This window comes from Rhagoletis pomonella, unplaced genomic scaffold, assembly GCF_013731165.1.
Source record: "Rhagoletis pomonella isolate Grant_MI unplaced genomic scaffold, Rhpom_1.0 Rhpom_scaffold_00003, whole genome shotgun sequence".
Taxonomy (NCBI): domain Eukaryota; kingdom Metazoa; phylum Arthropoda; class Insecta; order Diptera; family Tephritidae; genus Rhagoletis; species Rhagoletis pomonella.
Window position 1 is genome coordinate 72,447,249 of NW_023458557.1, and position 13,469 is coordinate 72,460,717.

Here is a 13,469-nt window from a genome sequence, read left to right on the forward strand (position 1 = left end):
ACACTACTAAATTTTCTTTTGTCAAATCGATTCGTGTTTTTGGGAAAATACGTATCTAGAACCTTCTTTCTTGATAATTTTTTGATGGTTTTAATCTGATTTATCGCCAACTCTTTCTCTCAGTGCGGCAATTATTCTTATCTTTCGCGGTATGGCCGTTTTTACCACAGAGGATACATGCATTTGTTTTGCAGTCATTATTGCTGCATTCTAATTTACCACATTCCATGCATCGTTTTTTGGACTTGCATCCAAATTTTGTGTGACCAAGTCTGCCGCAATTGGCGCATTGCCTCAGCGGTGGGATAAACATGTCAGTTAAGAGTACTCAAATATTATTTCTTTGGGAATGTCAATTCCTGCAAACCCTATTTTTATGGTTTTAGTGGGAATGAGTGTGTTACTAGTTGGGTCTTTCCTCTTAAACCTCATTACAGAGAGTATTCTTACTGACGATTTAGAAATTTTTTAGTATATCATACTCGTTAAAACATAGCGGCACCCCACGCACCACACCATAGATTTCTGGTGCTGTCCTAGGAACAAAGGGTTTTAGTCCCCTTTTTTAACTCTATTGTCCAAAAGAAAGCTGTTCGCAGCATATGTGTCCTTAAATGTCACTGTGTAAAGTGTTTTACCTATAGTGTATATTAGGTCTAAGTCTTGCACTTTTAAGTCTTTGATTTGGCTGAAGAGGGTTAAGCCAGTCGTTACCTTTTCATTTCTCCTTGCTTGACATTCAGAATAATCTACTAGAACAAAAATCTCACCCTTAAAATTTGGCGGGTATTTCACCACCAACTTGGCGTCATTTTTGCCTTCTTCATTTTTTCGCGCTTTTTTATCTTATTCCAAATTGAGTTCAACAGTTATTTTTCCATTTTCTAAATTATTGTCTGTCTCCATGTCGCCGGGAGCCCCGGGCACTCCACTATAGTTATCCGTGCTGATTTTTTTAAGCCATTGCTGGACAGCTCATAAAATCCAGTCACGTCGTCATTTTCTAAGATTCTTGGTTTTTTGGCCGTGCCGCACTCCACATCGGTGGAGGAAGCACCTGCCGCCACTGACTCACGAGTCAGCGACGCCATTTTGGCCTTTATTCTACTTTGTGTCACCAGACGCAGCTTTTTTTCCTTTTAGCATGCAACTTGAAGAATTTGAGTACACTTCACTTTATTTCAAAGATGTAGTAATTAACCAAAATCACTTACCGAAATCAAGGAAAAGTATGCAGCTATTCCTTATTATGCTGGTTATTAAGGTCAATTTATACAAGATAGTTTTAATTTTACACACGCGGTACCACTCAAAAAGCCCTTAGCTTCAATTTTGCAAAAACGTGGTAGACTGTACGCACAGTTAAAACAGAATGTTAGAATGTCCAAAATCCGAATGTTAGTTCAGCTTAATAAAATAATTTCCAGACAACACCACTCTGTAACTGGCAAAATGTACAAATCTGTACAAATGTAATGTCGTGCGATCCCTGCTTATCGTCTGTCACTTGCGGCCATTTGGCTACTTAGCACACCAGATATTCCCTTAAAATTTTTTGGTGAATGGTATCCAATATTTCCTTGATTTTTTGCCCAAGTTCACCCTGCACACCTTGAATAGTAGTAACAGCAGTCTCCACAAGATGCACTATGTAGTTCAGCCAATGATTCTTTTTCTTCCCCTTTAGTTATTCAGCCCTATTCTGCATTTCGACTCGAATCGAAATTTTCTCCGTTTGGCAACTTTGGTATTCTGCGTTCCGTTTCATTTCTATCAATCTTCGAAATTTACGATTGTACCTATTCTACATTTCGATCGTAGTTACGTTTTTCTAAGTTGCAAATTTGTTGACGGAGAACGTTTCGATTGTTATTTTCGTGGGTTTAAATATTAAAATTTTATTAAAAAAAATAAGTGAAATATACTGTGCATGATTGTAAAAGTCATCATAAATGAATTTTCTCGATTTCTGTGTTTTCGCGAGCGGTAATACGGGCAATACGAAAAATTGGCTGAAATAATGGCAACCAAAAGGGATATTGCGCGACGTTTTCAAAGTGGAAGTTCGGGCGTTTTTGTTTACATTATCTATAAATCAGACTGAATAAGACTGTGAAATGCACTGAATACAATTTATTCTTTTTATATAAAATGAATAGATATATGCACATAGATACATACATACATAAAATGTGAAGTTACATAAAAAAAGATGCTTTTATTATTGCACTCGTTTTTACTAACTTTTTAAAAAGAGGTGCGTATGTTGTCTCGAATTCGATTTGCTATGGAAAGATAAGCTTTGTTCTTCCCCTCCTCCTGACGGCTTTCAAACCGGGATTCATTTGCGTTCAAATCTTCCACTCTGTAGTAAATGCAAATGTTGTGGAGTGCTCAAACAACGTTTATAATTTCACTTCTTTTGAGCGATGAGTAATACAGTTCAAGATGAATTTCTTATGACTCTTCACTCATCTGAAAAAGATCAAACATGTCCCTAAATCTCCGCCTTTCAACTTCCGCATCAGCAATCTGGGACTCGTTCGCCTCTTCAAGCAAATACGCCGCGGCTAAGGATTTCATTCTTATAATTATGTTTCCACTAAATTAAGAGCGAACGAAACTTTATTTTTAATTACAGTGATGCTAGATATATTTAGTTATTTTCAAATATTTACAAACTTTAACTTCATATGCTGCTATAGTTTGGTGGCAAATATTTCTTTGTTTTGTTTCCGCTTCCTACTCTTTTTCTTTGTCTCGTTACGTTTCGCCATCGCCGGTTTCCGTTCCGAAAAGCATGAACAATAACCTTCTTTGTGACCCACTTTACCACATTGCGTGCATTTATGGCTGGTAAAGCTACACTCACGAACAAAATGCTTACGACCACATTGCCAGCAAGGTCTGCTTGGCAATGCCTTAGTATTGACTTTCGCTTGCTTGTGTTCTGAAACCGCTTGAACTTTCGTTGGGTTAGCACATACGAGTGCATCATTTTTTAAGTTCTTAATACGCTGTATTTCTGCTACTAAATTATCGATTGTTAAAGGTCTTTCACTAGTTTCCGAGTCCAGCATAGATAGAAGTCTCGCGCGCAGATCTTCGTCAGATGCCGATTGCTTGCCGTGAACGAACATTAGACATTTAAAATTATTGCCCGTACAATCCCGAAGATTAAAATTTTCACATAACCTATTGACTCGGGCTGCATATGTTATAACTTATTCGTCATTCATACGCACATTCTGTATGCATTTTACCTTAATACTGAACTGTGACTCCTTTTTCCCAAAAAGTTTTTTTAGCGTTGCAATAGTGTCCTCGAACTTGATATCACGCGGCTGGGCAGGCAAAATATAGTCCCGATATTTGTCGAACACATTCGTGCTTACCTTCCTTAGGAGCAAGCGCACTTTTGCGGCATCATCCAGTGACGCAGCTTCCACATTAAAATTATCCTCATACCGCACGTACCATTTGGCAAAAGTTTGACCTTCCTCAGGGTCATAAGCGAATTCACGTATGCTCTTCGCAAGAGTCTCCATTAGAGCTTCTGATCCGCCCAATGTACTGTTTGTTGGTGAGCCCCGCTCATTTGGTCCATTGGTATAATTTGCTGTCACAGCAATTAAACGTTCCAAGAGCAGTTTTTGTTGCTCCGCGGTTTCTTGCTGTCTTGATAGAAGAGTCGCAACCACCTGCTCTAATGTCGCCATTTTTGATATTGCTCTGAGCTCGAAAAGAGTTGTTTTTCTTCGTCGCCACTGTTATGGTTGAGGGGGTAGCCGTAGCTTAATCTTTATTTACAAAATATACATACAAGAATAATACAATACAAATTATAAGATCTTAAATACAAACTTGGATATTATATGGCTTACCGCGTATTACGTTACAACGTGCTTAGGTATCGGCAGACGGAAAAGAAAAAGAAATAAAATAATATGCAAACGGGATACAATAACGGATCCTAGTTCTACAATGACATATCAAAATTAAAGTCTACACTTGTGGGTTGCCAACACCCAGTAAAACTTGCAAGGAGAGAGCACAATTTTGACATTTCATTTGGAGGAAAATTTTTTCCAGTAAGAATTTGCAAGCAGGATTGTGGCACACGGTTAAATTTTTATCAACATTATTTTGAATCAACAAGTTCGTTAAATTTAAAAATTAACAATCTTGTTGCGATTTACTAATGAAAGAAGTAGGTAAATGTTCGTTTATTCAATTAATTCCAAACATTTGGAAGGTACTCGGCTGAAAAAACTGTATTCGTAATCGGAACGCACTCGACACCACTGTCGATATAGGAAATCCGACAGTGACTTCCACAATGAAATTGAGGCGTATGTTGAAGAAAGTCAGAATAAGAAGAAATATACGTATAGGTCCTGTTTTGGTTTTCACCTGAAATAATTTTAAAAATTTATTATGCTCTAAACGCAACCTCACACCTACGCGATTCTGTCGAAACGAATCCGCTCCGATTTGATGCTACAGATGTTACTGCTTCGAAAACGCAAGTACGCACATATCTGTGCGATTTTATCGCAGCAAAAACTGTCAATTTATAGACAAACAAAATACAATTTTCAACAAAAATAAAATTCTTAACTTTTCTACATTAAATATGTTTTGTTTTCTTATGTTCAATTTTGTTTTAATATTGTAAAATCCCTCTATTGACCTTTTTCGTTCTCAAAACGCGGCAGTCTGCGATTTCGGCACGACGAAAAGAAGAACTGTGCATGTTCGAATAAATCGCTACAGCAAAATCATATGTGTGTGGTTCCTCATTTAAAACTATGGTCGGCATTGTTGTAATTTTGGACGGAACAGATTCGCACCGACAGAATCGCATAGGTGTGTGGATACCTTTGTTCTTCCCCTCCTCCTGACGGCTTTCAAAATGGAATTCATTTGCGTTCAAATCTGCCACTCCGTAGTAAATGCAAACGTTGTGGAGTGCTAAAACAACGCTTATAATTTCACTGGCTTTGAGCGATGAGTAATACAGTTCATGATGAATTTATGACTATATACTAAACTGAGAAAGATCAAACATGCCCCTAAATCTCCGCCTTTCAATTTCCGAATCAGCAATCTGGGACTCGTTCTCCTCTTAAAGCAATAACGCCGCGGCTATGGATTTCAGTTTTATAATTATGTTTCCACTTAAAAAAGCACAAAAGAAATTTTATTTTTAAATTACAATGATGTTACATATATTTAGTTACTTTAAAATATTTACAAACCTTAACTTCATAAGCTGCTATAGTTTGGTGGCAAATATTTATTTTGTTATGTTTCGATTTCACACATTCCTAGGCAAACAGCTGATTTCGAAAGATGTTTTCTCTCTTCCTCTTCCTCTTTCGATTCGATCGTAACGCAGAATACCTAAGTTCGATTCTTGCGGAGCGGAATGCGGGAACGTAATCGAAATGCAGAATAGGGCTGATTATGTTTGAAATGCAACCGTGGACACCAGCTGGCAGAGAAACTTGCAAATTCCTGCAAATTTGCGTTCGTGCAGAAATTTGCAAGTTTCTCAACATGAGAGAGAATTTGAGAGATTTTGTTTTTACTCTATGATATTTTGAGTGTTGGATAATTCTTGCTGGATTTTCGATGAACAAACCTATTGTCAAATCAGTATAACAGAGAAATTGTGCCTGCTGTCTTTCAACTCGCCAGTCTTTCGAAAGACAAAAGTCTTTTGTAAGACAATTGCCAATTCTGGCAACTATAGTTGCGTTCCAGATGCTTCACGATTTGCAGGTTTTTACAGGAAGTCGTTCCAGGTGACCCATTAAGTTTATTAATGGAGAAAACAGCTGTTCCTGCAAGTCGTGAATTTCGTGAATATCGTGAAGCACCTGGAACGCAACTTATATTGAAAGCTCGTTACTGTCTTTTGACAGATCTGCTTTTGAAAGATCTGCTACCGAGTAGGACCTACCGTTATGCTGTTGGCCTTTTAGCAGTAAGTATTTTAAAAATTTAATTAAATAAAAATTAGGGAACCAGGAAATACAATTTAAAAGTTTTTGCATGCAGTTTCAACCAGACTACGAAAAAAATCAAGAAATTGTTAGCAAAGAAATATGCATGTACAAACTTTTGTTTGATTGTAACGTCAAAGATTGCTTCCTAAATGTAGGATTCTCATAGTCACCAACAGTTCAGCAGAAAGGTCATTTCTTAACTGAAGCTGATAAAAAAAGCCTACTTCGGAATAGAGATGGGCAAAACACATGATTTTCTACGTGACACGTCGTGTCGTACTTTTTCACGCGTGAGCGGTTTTGAGAGAAAAATCACGTAACTTCCGTGATCGTGCATGACTGAAAATTTTGCTGGCGTGAGCGTGCTTGAGTTAGATTTTCCTCAATCACGTAGTTTTCACATATCGAACCCTAAAGGCCTGTCCACATAGAACTTTGGCCAACTCTCAACTTTTCGCGTGCGTCGCTCGTCAGCTGTTGCAAATAAATAAAATTATGTGAAATATTTTTCCTTTTTATCAAGTGCGGGCAAGAAATATCGTTTTTAATGCAATTATTGATATGAAATATTAATTTATCTGTCGTTAGTATTTTAATTTAGCGGTCCAAGCACTCGCTGCCAAGCGTTCATTGTAGCAAGCATACATTTAACGTGCGTTCTGTCAAACCAACGAAAACGCCGAACCCAACGCCAAAGTTCTATGTAGACCGGCCTTAAGCGCGAAAAAGATGTAAGCGATTTTCTTTTGATAAAAAAAATTGACTAGAGCGTCTAGATGCATTTCTGCATCAAAATTAAAATTTTGAAAAAATGTCGCTTACATCTTTTTGGCGGTTAGGACTCGATATGTATTGTATGTATGTGTCATTTCAAACAAAATAAAATCGTAAACTATGTACTACTATTTAACTTATTTAGTGTATGTACTTTAGACGAATTCAAAGGTACAATAGATGAATCTGCAGAAAGGGTTTTAGAAGACATCAATGCGGAACTACAGATTTATTTGAAAAAATCAGAAAACAAAAGTTGTGACGATGTTACTTTGGGAGAAAGTTATAGATTTTCCTTTTCTTGGAAGCCTTTCAAAGCAAATTTTAAACATTTTATGCATCAGGCAGAATTCTAGAAGAAATGCGTACGCAAGGCGAATTCAATAAGGTGTTAGACGTATATAAGTAAAAAAATACACTATGCAACAAATTGTACGCACAATGACAGTATGAATTACAAAAAACCAGAGATGGGAACCGGGTTTGAACCGGAAAACTGCTTTTTTCATTAATCATTTGACAGACACTTGACCCTTAACCTTGCGCGTTGTTGCACTTGACACTTAGGGCCGGTTGCTCAAAGCCTGGTTGACACTAATCATCGGTTAACATAGTTATCGACGTTTTCGACTTCATGCATATAACACGGTGTCGGTAACGTCGATAACGATGTTTAACCGGGGATTAGTGTCAACCAGGCTTTGAGCAACCGGCCCTTAAACTTGCGCGTTATTTTTTATACCCGAGCGCACTTGTGAACAAGGGTATTATAACTCTGTTCACATAACGGTTGGTTTGTAACAGGTAAAACGAATCGAGATAGATATAGACAAATGTATACATACATAAGTGATCAGAATGAATAGAGAAATCGATTAAGCGGTGAGTGTCTGTCCGTCCGCCTGTCCGGCGGTCCGTCTGTGCACACGATAACTCGAATAAAAATTGAGATATCTTAACGAAACTTTGTATGTGCACTTCTTTCGGACGTAGGACGGATGGTATTGAAAATGGTCAAAATCGGATAATAACCACGCCTACCTCCCATATAACTGTAATTTGCAGAAATGCGAAATCTTCAATCAATCAGTAAATATTAAACCTAATTTATTCAAAATTGATGCTTGCAACAATCCTTTACCAAGAAATACGTTTATGATTAAATTTAGTAAAATGGGCGTGGCACCGCCCACTTATGATCACATATATGTATCTCGGTAACCGTTCTACCAATTTGTACCAAACTCGGTATGGCTATTGTGCTTGCCAAATAAAAGCAAAGCGCCGAAAATTATTGAAATCAGACTAAAATTGAGGCCGCTATTCATATAATGGTAAATTTCAGAAATGCTTAAAAATTCAATATTTCGAAATTTAAGGACGCTAAATTACTCAAAATTGATATATCCCGGCTTACCATGTTGCGATAGCTTTGGGAAAGGTGAAAATCAATACTTGCGCCGTGTATTTAATGTTTGCCTCCGCCCGAACTTAAACTTTATAAGTTGTTAGCTTTTTGAACCGTTGAACCGAACCGAAACCCCGGTTCAAAGACCCAAAAGCCACTTCGACGAACCAATCCAAAAGTGCAAAAACGGTTCGATCCGCTGAACCGAACCGACAAAATTTTTCATCCGGTTCACGTCCCTGGTGAATTCTTTTCTATGAAATTTGTAAAAAAAATTAATAGTGCTTTCATCCCAGGCAAGGCATTTGGCCAAGCTTTTGTTACAATACTTGCGCGATAAAGCCTATTTATTTGAAATGCTATTTATATAAGTAAAGTTTCAATTTGAAAAAAAATCCGTGAAATAGCGTGCGTGAGCGTGCGTGATTAAAAAACTAGGACTTGTGAGCGTGCGTGAACGTGATTGAACAAATATAAAAGAACGTAAGTGTGCGTGATTTACAAAACCATCAAAGTGAGCGTGCGTGAACGTGAGCCAAAATCACTTACGCGCCCATCTCTGCTTCGGACGTCCATGACGGAAAACAAGCTGAATTTTTGGCTTTACTGATCATCGAAAATTACGTTTTGAGGCAAATCAACCACCAAAGTCCTTTTACAAATTCCTGACGTCAGAGAGAAAAAACTAAACTAACTAAAAATGTGATTTTACTATATTTGGCCCATGGTTTTGCAAATATGTATATTGACTTTTGTGTGTGTAAAATTGCCTGTCACACGGTGTTATAAGATCCCGGGATACGACGATTAACATGCCTAGTATGTACACATGTGAAAAATTAAAACGGTTTTAAACGTTCAATACCCTACATGGCCCAATAAGAGTCGGTCCTCCGCAGAATCTGGAGGGAACACTAAGCCCCCAGAGGGAAAGCTTACTTCCAGCGATACCGGCAGAACTGTACCCCTCAAGGGAAAATCGAGGCCGGTGGGGAAGCTGCAGAAGGCACCGCTCTACGCCCACCCCGGGCACATCCAACTCGCAGGGGGTAGTAGCCGAGCCTAAGTCCTCCACGGCGCCGGGGACTATTTCTGCGAGTAGAACTCCAACATCCGGGGCAAACGACCTGGATCGGCGCCCCAGCTGCTCCAAAGCAGCGAAAATCATTCCGCCCTCCGTCAGGACTCAGAGCGACCGAAGGGCAGCCCCTAAGGTCATTAAAATACTGGGGGTCATGCCACATGACCAGCTGACGGAGGAGCAAAAAGCCTCCCTCAAGTGGGGAATGGAAGTCTTCGCCGCCAGCGATAGGCGGTCCTCCGGGAAGGTCGGTAAGGACAAACCGTCCACTTAGGCGAACCCACGGAAGGACCTAGGCCCAAAGAGACAACGATCTCAGGAAGACACCGCGAGTGGATCCAAAAGGCATAGGACTTCCCCTCCTTATAACTGTCCGTCCATGGCCGTGTCCACGAAGCCATTCAGCGAGGCCGCCAAAGAGCACCTCACGTTGGCGGTGCTGGACAAGGACCATCCGGACGGCCACATTAGCACGGACAATTGGAAGTCCGTGCTGATGGGTCTGTAAGGGGATACTCCAGAAGTATGCCGGCCTTGCACCAGTCGTCCGTGATGCTGGGTGGCATTAGGGGCGGGTAAAGCTGGTGGCGTGTGCAGATGAACGCGCGGCCCCGCTTTACAAGGAAGCCATCTCCACGGTTGGACAGCTGTGGCCCGGGGCAGACTTAGTTGCCGTTCACAGGGTGAAATCCCTAACAGACCGTGAGCCCGGGCCTGGGTCCCAGCTGAACCATCGAATCTGGAGGAGATTCTAGAATTTATCCGACTTGGCAACGAAGGATTACCCACAAGCGATTGGAGGATAGTCGGAGTTGGCGAGACCAAGGGCAAGCAGCGTTTGGTTGGCTTTGTCATCAACGATGCTTCCATCCCAGTTCTCGAGGGTCGTGGTGGGGTAATAAGCTATGGCTTTTACTCCATCACAGTAAAAAAACACAAGGGGCCAACAAAACAAGCGACGCCTAGAGCGGACCTGGCGCCTACGAGTCGGCATCGGTGGCAGACATCGCGGGATCCACAGGAAACACCACGAGTGGACCTGGTAACCTGCCAATGGGTGTACCCGAAACCGCGTCAGATACTGAGGGCGACATGGGCTCAGTATCTGCCTACGTAGGGTCGGTATACAGCCGGTGGGTAATGCTGATCGAGAACCAGCTTCTGGACTCCGAACCGGAGGAGGAGGATAATGACGTCACTGTTATTGCCGTCGCCGAACGGGAGGAGCTAGAAGCAATGGACATCACCGACTCTGCAGATGGTGCAGATCTTACAAATTAATCCGCACCATTAAGGCAGCCTCGGCTGCCCTTCTTCGCCTCTGCGATAAAGCTGAGGACTTGATTCTAGTTCAAGAGCCTTGGATCGTTAGAAACAAGGTTTGCGGGCTGAACTCTGATGCCTACCAGGTGGTAACAGCTCCAGTACCAGGTAGGATCAGAGCTTGCATTCTGATTAAAAAAGTATATTCTTATTTTTTACTCTCCCAATACAGCGACGAGGACACAGTCTGCATCAGCGTCCAGCTGAAGGAGAGCGTGATGTGACTGGTAACAACATACATGGCCCACGACAGCAATGTTTTCCCACCCTATAGACTGGAAGAAGCTGTGAAGGAAGCAAAGCGCAGGAAATTCCCGGTCATAACAGGGGCAGACTCTAATTCGCATAATACGATCTGGGGCTCAAGCGACACCAACTTTCGAGGTGATTGTTTACTTGACTTTGTTCTTTTATATACAGCCCTGTTCTGCATTTCGATTCCGATCAAATTTTTCGGAATCGAAATGCATTGGTGTTCTTGATTTCGATTCCGACTAAATTTTTTCGATTTGAAAAGTTTTCACTTTGTCTAGTCGGAATGAAAAGTAATTGGCTAATTAAACCCAAATATATATACAGTTTGTCCACCAAAAATTTTCTTTTGAACTTTTATGTTATTGATAGAATTTATAAATCGTTATTGCTCTAATTTGTATTCAAATACTTTGATAAATCTGTATCTTAAAATTGCTCTTTAAAAACTTCTTAGACAAACAAAGCGAAAACGATCGTAATGAAACCGACCTGTTCATTGAATTCTCCCTTGTTGAATAATGTGGCTTATAGTTTTCCAATTCTACATTCACTCAAAGTAGATACGATTGCACACATTTACATATTCAAAGAAAGATTGAAAAATTGAATGACGAACGATTCACTTTTAACACTGAATAAGCACTCGGATGAATGCAGCTTTTGCTATGTGTGCACACATCCACTCAGTACCAATAATAATAATAATAATAAGAGATTGGCGCTTACACATATGTTAGTGTTTGGCCGAGCTTCTCCTCCGACTTGTGGCGTACGCCTTGATATTGTCACACAAGGCGAAGGGACCTACAGTTTTACGCCGACTCCGAACGGCGATTGTATTTTTATGAGAAGCTGTTTTTCATGGCAGAAATACAATCGGAGGTTTGCCATTGCCTGCCGACGGACTACCGCTGTTAAGAAAAAACCTTTTTTCTATATTTTTGCGATGTTGCTTTGACCAGGGTTTGAACCCGGGTCCTGCGGAGTGGAAGCGCGCACTGCTTACCACTACACCACAGCGACCAATTAATTGATATAGATATTTTGAACACACAAAACCCACTGAAAAATACGCCAGGTTGCATTTTATTAAAAAACTGCAAAATTTCAACACGAATAATAGTTAATAGAGCGTTATCATAAGTTTTTTTTTCACTTAAATTTGTACAAGGATTTATAAGAATAAAAAATATTAACTGGAGAAATATTTTTTAGTGAACGTGTCGTTAGAATGTCATTATGAAAAATATAAATTACTAATGATTTTAACATCTCTGTTTAGAAAATTGTCAGCTTTCCAAATAAGTGTTACCAATATACTAACATATAATATTAATAATGCATAATGCATAAATTATTACATACATATATAAGTTAATATAAACTAACAAATTTAAGAGCTTCTGGTTCTAACTTTAGACATACATATACATTCCATTATTTAATTATAAAAATTTTTGATACAAATTTCTTTGTACTTTTCTTCATCGTTATTGGGTCAAGCAGTTAATGAAGATTCGAAAATCGAATTTGTTGGTTTGTGGAGGTTTTTTTCATTTACAATAAGTCACAAATTATCAACATTTCCAACAAAAAAATACTTAACACAATTCGTTGGTCTCTATTTTCATTAACATCCTTCTCCGTAAGTGCAATATTTAAGAATTTATACCCATTTCATCGAGCATAAAGGGGAAACCCGCGTACCGAATTTTCTTCCGATATCTCAACTTTTCCCAGAGTTATCGTGTACACAAACAAACGGACAGACAGACAGACGGACATTGACTAATCAACTTCTCTTTTTATTCTGGGCATTTACGGTATATACGGTACATAAATGTAGTATATATATTTTTCTCGATTTTGGTTGTTCCAAATATCCGTTACGTGAGAAAAGTTACCCTCCTGCAGAAGTGCGTAGTAAATATTTTTAAATAGGACACCTTTTAATTAATAATTAATAAAAAAAATTTTCAATGTAACTCCTCAACCCCTCTTTAAAGAAAACAAGAATCCTTATAAAATTTCGTTTTGAAAGCCTTCAAATTTGAATACTGAAGAAAAAAATTAATAGAAAAAAAAATTCATATAAATTAAACTTATATATACATATATTCTTTATATTACTAATTTCACTTGAAACTAATGTATGTATGTCGTGTTTAAATGAAAAAAACAGAAGCTAAATACGCCTTTTATTTCCATCTGTGCAGTTACATATGTATGTAAGTATGCATAAGTATGTATATAAAATTTGCTATGATGGAGCCCCAGATGCTGAGGATATAAAAATGTGTAGGTATTTAAGAGTAACATTTAAAACTACTCGTATACACGAGGCATCAAAACGCAGAGTGTCTTCTGTCCCGGTTTGAAAAATAAACAAGATGGCTTCAGAAAATCTATAAATAGAAAGTAATTGCATATATCCAGAGAAACAACCATTTACAGGGCTATTCTGCGCTGGAAATAAAAATTTTGTTACCGGTATATAAAGTTCCTGTCAATTTTTAAACCCTTTTCGCAATTGGTGTACTCTTGTAACCCCAATTCTTCATGGCGTTCCTAACGGGTGATTTTTTTGAGGTTAGGATTTTCATGCATTAGTATT